We start from the raw sequence: 8,318 nt of genomic DNA on the forward strand, positions 1-8,318 counted from the left end.
GTCCAATAGCGGGACGATACGTCACGGGCGGGTGACGTCATCGACCAGGAAGCTATAAAGCATGCCCGGACCAAACAGTCACTAGCTTCTGTGTCTTCACAAGCGCTCTGTGTGATATTGTATGTCCATTTATTGTGTGTGTGTCAAAAGAGAAAAGAGAATGTCTAGTCAGTTCAGGCGTTGTGTTCCTCCCTGCCCTCGTTACATCACGGGTGGAGATACACACGACCTGTGCGTTATGTGTTTGGGGCTCGAGCATGCCCAGTCAGCTCTCGAGGGGGTTGGCTGTGAGCATTGCGAGAGTCTCCCAATGCGTACATTAAGATCACGCCGGGCACTCACATAACATTAAAGAGCATCAAAATGGCATTTATCACTTGAATTTCATAATAAAATTGACAGAATACTCAATAAGTTTGTGTGGGAACGTGTATTGAAGTGTGCTCCACTCGTTAAACAAGCTGTCTGTCAACTGTTAAAGATTGCATTCGTACTGTTCGGTACACACATGCAGTGTACCGAAAGCCCTGTACCGAAACGGTTTGGTATGAATACATGTGCCGTTACACCCCTAATTAGTAAATGTTGAAATTAACAATAACTAAGATGAATAAATGTTTAAAGTATTATTCATTCTAAGTTCATGTTAAATTAAGTAGTCACCCAAAAGTTTTGAATCTTAGTGTTGTAAATGGAATGTTACTTTTTTTAAATATTTTATTTGTATTTATTCATGTGTTGTGTGAGATTCTTTTCTGTGATGGGTAGATGTTGGTACCTTTGCATAAGGGAGATTATGAATATAATCCTCATTGTCCTCCAGACTCTTTGAAATTAATTTCTGTTTGTGTAAATAGTTTTTTGGGTTCTTCTCAGTCAGTACACTACGAGTTACGTCATTACTGACGAGATTGGGGGTTTTACTTAGAAAGCCAGCTACCTTGAATCTCAATCAAAATGATCCAATGACACGAAAATGTCATGGGTCAGCGGAATTTGCCCAATGCAACCCCACCCCCACTGTGTGGGTATAAACGGCGTTGCATAGCAGTCACGCATTTATGTTTCTGCTTCGGAGCCGAGTTCAACTTACCTTCCTTAGCAATTTCTCTTTTCAAGACGAGTGTCTCCCCAGAGTATTGGTGATATGGCCCAATCCATTGGGTTCTGCATTCCTGTCGGATCTGTGAAGTGATCTGTATAGGTCTGTGTGTTCTCCCTGGACGTCTCAGCACTCTGCCTGAGTAAAACTCCTCACAAAAAGAGCTGCACGTGGCACGTCTTTTTAAAGATGTCACGCCCGTGCTCCGTTCCTGGGTGTGGTCGGCAGGTTAGTCCGCTTGACGGGCATGAACACTGCTTGGTATGCTTGGGCCTGGTGCATGCTGAGTGGGTGTTCATGGATGTGTCATGTTCTCACTGCGGTAACATGACCATTGCAGTGTTGAGATCGAGACTCAGTGAACTCCATGCAGGAGGGAGAGTCCCCTTTATCACACCCCAAAAACGTTCGCGGCCTGGGCCCAGTGTCTCATCCAGGTTGCCAACGGATGATGCCATGTCGATCACCGCATCACAAGGCGGGCTTGTTTCCTCTGGAAGTGAGGATTCGGCTGTGTTGCCTCCTTCGGGAGCGGCAGCATTGCCCGAGTCTGATCCAGAGCTAACGGCCATGCTAGCCTGGGCAGCAGAGAGCATCGGGCTTGAGTGGAACCCTCCGCCATGTCCCGTTATTGGTATCTGGGGGCGGCCCACACCAAGCGTGCCCGCCAGCCTCCAGTGCCTTTCTTTCCCGAGGTGCATGAAGTGGTGTCGAAGTCGTGGAAGGCTCCAATGTCTTATCCCGACCGCTCGGCAGCCACTTCCGCTTCACTGTGCTCAATGAGGGCGTGGCTAGAGGGTACATCAGGCGAAGGTGCTCAAAGACATGCACTTATGCAGGAGCTGCGGGCAGTCACCAACCTCACCCTACAGGCAACGAAGGTGATCACTCGGGCTGTTGGTCAGGTGATGTCCACATGCGTGGTCCAAGAGCGTTCAACCTGGCCGAGATCCCTGGAGCAGGGCCGGGGAGAATCTTTTGTTATTCCCAAAACCCCAACCCCCCACTGGCCCCCAAATAGGGGTCACCGATACCCTTTTTTTCGTTAAAGAAAGAACCAAATCATTCACCTCTGAGCCCCAAGACTAGCAGTGTGTGCCGCCTCAGTGCCTCGCCACTCTCAGTCCCCTCTGTCGCCAGCCCCCTCCATGTCGAGACCCCCACGGAACGCTCCACCTCCCCTGGTCTCCACTGGTAGGGCGCGGAACTCAACCCTGCCCACAATTCGGGCTGCTTCCATTCCTCCCGGGTCTGGGCTGGTCGTTACGCTTCGCTGGCCCACACCGGGTACGCCTGTGGCTCGCATGATCCCCTTGGTTCAGTTTTTTGGGGCCTGGCTAGTACTCCTCAAGCTGTCCAACTGGCTTGCCGTCACCATCAGGCTCGGCTATGCGATTCAGTTTGCACAAACTCCTCCCCGCTTTCAGGGAGTCTGCTATACGATGGTTGGTGGCAATGCCGCTGTCCTGCATGCAGAGATTGACACCCTACTGGCCAAGGGTGCCATTGAGATCCCTCTGGCCGAGATGCAGTTGGGCTTCTACAGCCCATCCTTCATTGTACCCAAGAAAGGCGGTGGGTTACGACCAATCCTGGACCTGCGCATCTTGAACCAAACCCTACACAGGCTTCCCTTCAAGATGTTGACAGCGAAATGCATTTTCAAATGCGTTCGTCCACGCGATTGGTTTGCAGCGATCAACCTGAAGGATGCGTATTTTCATGTCTCCATACTTCCTCGACACAGACCGTTTCTTCAGTTTGCCTTTGAGGGGAGAGCATACCAGTACGCTGTTCTCCCATATGGACTGGCCCTGTCTCCTCGCGTCTTTACGAAGGTCCTCAGCCACCCGCAAAAGCAGGTTTGCGAACACAGGGGCTTGGTTCTCCACCATCTTGCCCATCTGGGCCTTTGGGTCAACTGGGAAAAGAGCAAACTCTGCCCAGTTTAGAGGATCTCTTTTCTCGGTATGGAGATCGACTTGGTCGCCATGTCCACACAGCTTATAAGCGAGCACCCTCAGTCTCTGCTGACCTGCTTTCGACAGATCGAACACAGGAACGTGGTCCCATTGAAACGATTTCAGTTTCAGAGGCTCCTGGGGCATATGGCATCCGCAGCCACAGTAACGCCGCTCGGGTTGCTCCATATGAGACCGCTTCAGCACTGGTGGGCATGTCCCTAGGTGGGCATAGCAACGCGGCATTTCTTGTTTCGGGTCCAAGTGACCTCTGCCTGCCGCCAAAACTTCCCTCCATGGAAGAACATCCAGTTTCTACGGGTGGGAATTCCCTTAGAACAAGTTTCCAGGCATGTTGTGTTATTCATGGATGTCTCTGCCACGGTCTGGTGTGCCATGTGCAATGGTCATGCCACCGCTGGGGCCTGGAAAGAGCCCCAGCTTGTGTGGCATATAAATTGCCTCGAGTTGCTGACCGTACGTCTTGCCCTGCACCACTTCCGAGCCCTGCTCAAGGACAGACACGTACTGGTCCGGTCAGACAACATGGCGACAGTAGCGTACATGAACCCCCAAGGTGGTCTATGGTCCCGCCGGATGTCACAACTCGCCCGCCACCTCTTTTTATGGAGTCAGAAGCATCTGAGTTCGCTTTGTTCCATTTATGTCCCCAGGGAACTGAACATCAAGCGGCAGACGAGCTTTCGCGGTTTCAGCCTCTTCCGGGGGAATGGAGACTCCATCCCCAAGCGGTTCAGCTGATATGGGACAAGTTTGGCGATGCACAGATAGATCTATTTGCCTCCCACGACTCCTCCCATTGTCGCTGGTACTATTCCCTGACCGAGGGGACCCTCGGCACGGATGCACTAGTGCACAGCTGGCCGCAGGGCCTACGCAAATATGCATTTCCCCCAGTGAGCCTTCTCGCACAGCTCCTGTGCAAGATCAGGGAGGACAGGGAGCAGGTCCTCATGGTCGCCCCGTACTGGCCCGGCTAGACCTGGTTCTCCGAACTCATACTCCTTGCGACAGCACCTCCCTGGCCTATTCCTCTGAAGAAGGACCTCCTTTCTCAGAGAGGGGGCACCATATAGCACCCGCGTCCCCACCTCTGGAACCTTTACGTGTGGCTACTGAATGGGACGTGACAGGTATAAGTAGCCTACCACCACCAGTGGTCACTACCATTACTTCAGCGAGAGCCTCGTCAAACAGACAGGCCTACACTTTAAAGTGTAACCTCTTCGTCACCTGGTGTGCTCCTTGAGGAGAAGATCCCATCAAATGCCTGATCGGTCCGTGCTCTCCTTCCTCCAAGAAGGGATGGAGAAAAGGCTGTCTCCCTCCACCCCAAGATCTACGTGGCGGCAATAGCCGCTCACCATGACCTGCTGGACTTAAAAACGTTGGGACAGCACGACCTGATCCGCAGGTTCCTCAGGGGGGTGAGAAGATTAAATCCACCTCGCCCCTTACAGGTACACTCTTAGGGACCTCGCAGTGGTCCTAACTGCCCTGCGTATGGCTCCCTTCGAGCCGCTGCAAACATTGGATCTTAAGTTCCTGTCAATGAAGACAGCGCTCCTCATTGCTCTGGCTTTGATCAAAAGGGTGGGGGACCTGCAGGCATTTTCAGTTGACGAAGGGTGCCTGGAATTCGGGCCGGCCAAATCCCACGGCATCCTGAGACCCTGGGCCTGAATATGTGCCCAAGGTTCCTACCACTCCCTTCAGGGACGAGGTGGTGAACCTGCAAACACTGCCCTTGGAGGAGGTAGACCCAGCCTCTGCACTTCTCTTTCCAGTACGCGACCTTCATGCTTACGTAGACAGGAAGCGGTGCTTTAGGAACTCAGACCAGCTCATTGTCTGTTACTGAGGAAAGCAGAAAGGGAAGGCTCTCTCCAAGCAGAGGTTGTCTCACTGGATAGGGGACGCCATTGTCCTGGCTTACCAGGTTCAGGCTTTTCCCCCTGGGGTCAAAGCACACTCCACTAAGAGCATAGCTGCCACTTGGGCTTTAGCGTGTGCCGCCTCGCTGATAGACATTTGTAGGCTGGGCGACACCCAACACATTCGCCAGGAATTATAATCTGTGTATGGAGCCTGTGTCCTCTTGTATTCTCGCCCAGTGACTGGACACACGCTGGCGTCTTCGCTTGTTGAGCCATTCCACTCTACGGACTGGATACATGCACTTATTCACTGAGGTGAGCCTCTCCAAAGGCCCTGAGTTCCTCCAGCACTGTTGATGCTGGCACCAGAGTCCCTGCCCAAATGGTCCCAGTCCTAGTGTCAGGCAAGGTGCCCATGTGCACGGTTCCCCCACAGGCCAACCATAACATGTGTATTCTCCACGGTAAGTCTCCTTGAGTGTGTGTCTTCCCTTGGCAAGACCCTTGCCACCCCTGGGGTTGAAAAACTTTTCCACCTGTGGCTGGATACCGTGGGTCATACGTGGGTCAGACCCCCATTTTGTCAGTATTGACGTAACTCGTAGTGTACTGACTGAAAGGGAATATATCAGTTACGTATGTAACCCTTGTTGTAACCCTCGTATGTAACCCCCCCCCCCCCCCCCCCCCCAAAAAAAAAAAAGTTTGTGTATTTGTTTTACAGATTGTTTAGTCAATAAATGTAGAGGGTTTAAATTTGGATGTTTATTATATTAAAAAGCAGTTGTATTATTTGAAAAATGTAATTATGAATGTATTTAATTATATTATAGTGTACATAGTATTAGTTTACATAGTACATGTAAAGTATTTTAAAGGATATTTTAGTTCACATTTATTGCTTGTCAATACATTGAGCGGTGCACTTTTACTATATTTTGAAGACACTAGAAACCCTTTATGTACATATAAAGTTGTATTAAAGTCCTACTTAAGTTGTTTCTAAAAAAATCACTCTTAATGGCAACTTATTGCATTTTATTTCAAATGAATATGAGATACATTTGAAATCAATTACATTTAATATGTATTAACATGGTTCCCGCTGGGTCTTAAAAAGCCTTAAAAGCATAGAATTTATTAATTTGGAAATAATACCTTAAAGGGGGGGTGAAATGCTGTTTCATGCATACTGAGCTTTTTACACCTTTAAAGACTTGGATTCCCATCCTAAACATAGACAAAGTTTCAAAAACTAATGTTGGACGTTTGATGGAGTATTTCTGTGTTAAAAATACTCCTTCCGGTTTCTCATAAGTTTCGGCGAGTTTTTTTCGAGTATGGGTCTACTTGACGTTAAATAGAGCGGAAGTTCCTTGTATGGGCTGTACGGGCTCTTCTCCCGGAAGGGTGCGCGCGCGCGTGACTAGAGGGAGAGAGAGGAAATGCACGCTGTAAACAGTCTCTCAGGTGCAGATCCAGTCGTCCGTGAACACTTATGACGCGCCGCGCTCCACTTTATTCCTATGGGTGACGTCGAGCGACTTCAACGCTTCAGCACAGCATTCCGGGAAGGCAGCGCTGCATTTGAACCGATTTGAACGCAGAAATGACGGGAAGCTTCAAGGCATCGCTTCAGTCGCGTCGCAAAGTGGATTTCCACGGTCACTGCTGTCACAGGACTTCACCAAATCATACCAAAAAAGTGTGTTTTTGACAGAGCGGTCCTGCTTTGGAAGATGCCGGTGAGTAAATCAACTTCAAATGTCTCTGCTATTGGCTACCGTCGCATGAGTAAACATCAGTAAATGATACGATCGCGTGCTTTGTCATTCAAATGCGCTAACGGTTACTCCATTGCTGTTCTGTATAACGTTACACTATTCTGACTCTGACGTGCAAAACCGTTTTGCTTGCTACCTCTAAGGTCTAGTCACATACAATAGTCCATAAACCGAATCATGTCCTCATAAACTGCACACAAAGGCCCCTAAATACAGTACATACCACAGAGACGGACATCCTGATGTTGCCGTTTCTCCTGTTCAATTTATTTCAGCCTCAGATTTGATTGTGGATCATTATCTGTATTAGCTGAGATAGATGGGTTTCTCCACGCTTGAGGACGTCACCGCTTTGCGCGCTTGTCATTCTTTAGCTCCGCCCACACGATACGCCTCCAGGCGCTCGGTTTTTTCCGGAAAGACTCGGTACAGCCCATATTTCTTTTATAAATATGATAAAACTAAAGACTTTTCGGAGATATGAAGGATGCAATACTACTCTATAGGTACTCAAGATTGACATGAGATTGACTGAAACTGAGTGTTTCACCCCCCCTTTAAAAAGACTTGAAAAAGTCTGGAATTTTGATGTCTGGGTCGTAAAAATTGTGCTGTATGTAACTTCTCCGTATTGTATTTTTCCTCAAAAGTTTCATTTGTCAACCACTATTAATTTGATTAAATAACATAGTATAAATAAAGAGTGGTGGAACCAATAATTGAGAACGCAATGCAGCCTTCGCGAAGGTGCGCGCGGCAAAAATGACGTCATTGCAACTGCGTACATGCACCTCTGCATCCAAAGATGCACGACTTTGAGCCGAATCTGCCCAAGCAGATGGATATTAGTACATCTCATCACACAGGTAACCAGTTTGCGCATTTTTTTCGAAAACCAGTTTGGTTTTCAGTCTAAAACAGTAGCGTCAAGTAAATGCCTCGTCTGTTTGGGGAGATGTGCACAGTCAGTGGAGTCTCTCACTGTGGTACCAGGCGAAAGTATAAACAAGGCTTTTAGGCATTCATTCATGAGGTGGGTAAAGGCTGCAATATACTCCGCAAGAACAGAGAAAAAAGTTCTCGCTCCCAGGGCTGCAAAAACAAAATGACGTCATTTTGTTCTCGCAGCTCTGGTTTGGGAGTTCTCGCAGCTTGTTCTCGACACATCACCTGAGCAGAACTTTTTTCTTGCAGGTGTCCGAGAACTATTGTGTGACTGGACAGACATTTAAAGTGAGCGTGGTTGATGCAGAGAAACGCAGATGATAGACACTTGCTTTTCTCGTGAAGTATGGAATGTACTGGCCAGAACAAACTTTGTTCTTGTTCTTGCCACCTCGAGAAAACAAACAAATTTCTTTGTTCTTGCAGAGTATGTTCCAAGTTTAAGAAGTTAAATGTGACTGTTTACTAGGGTTGGGTACCAAACTCTGTACTTTTAAGGGCACTGAGAAATTAAAAATTATAATTTTTAAAATTTTAATCGTGAGTTTCATCGGGCAGCGACGATATGCTGCAAAATCCACATATACAAATTGCACAATATTAATGTATTTTCAATCATATATGTCCT

Source organism: Pseudorasbora parva, chromosome 9 (assembly GCF_024679245.1).
Source record: "Pseudorasbora parva isolate DD20220531a chromosome 9, ASM2467924v1, whole genome shotgun sequence".
NCBI lineage: Eukaryota > Metazoa > Chordata > Actinopteri > Cypriniformes > Gobionidae > Pseudorasbora > Pseudorasbora parva.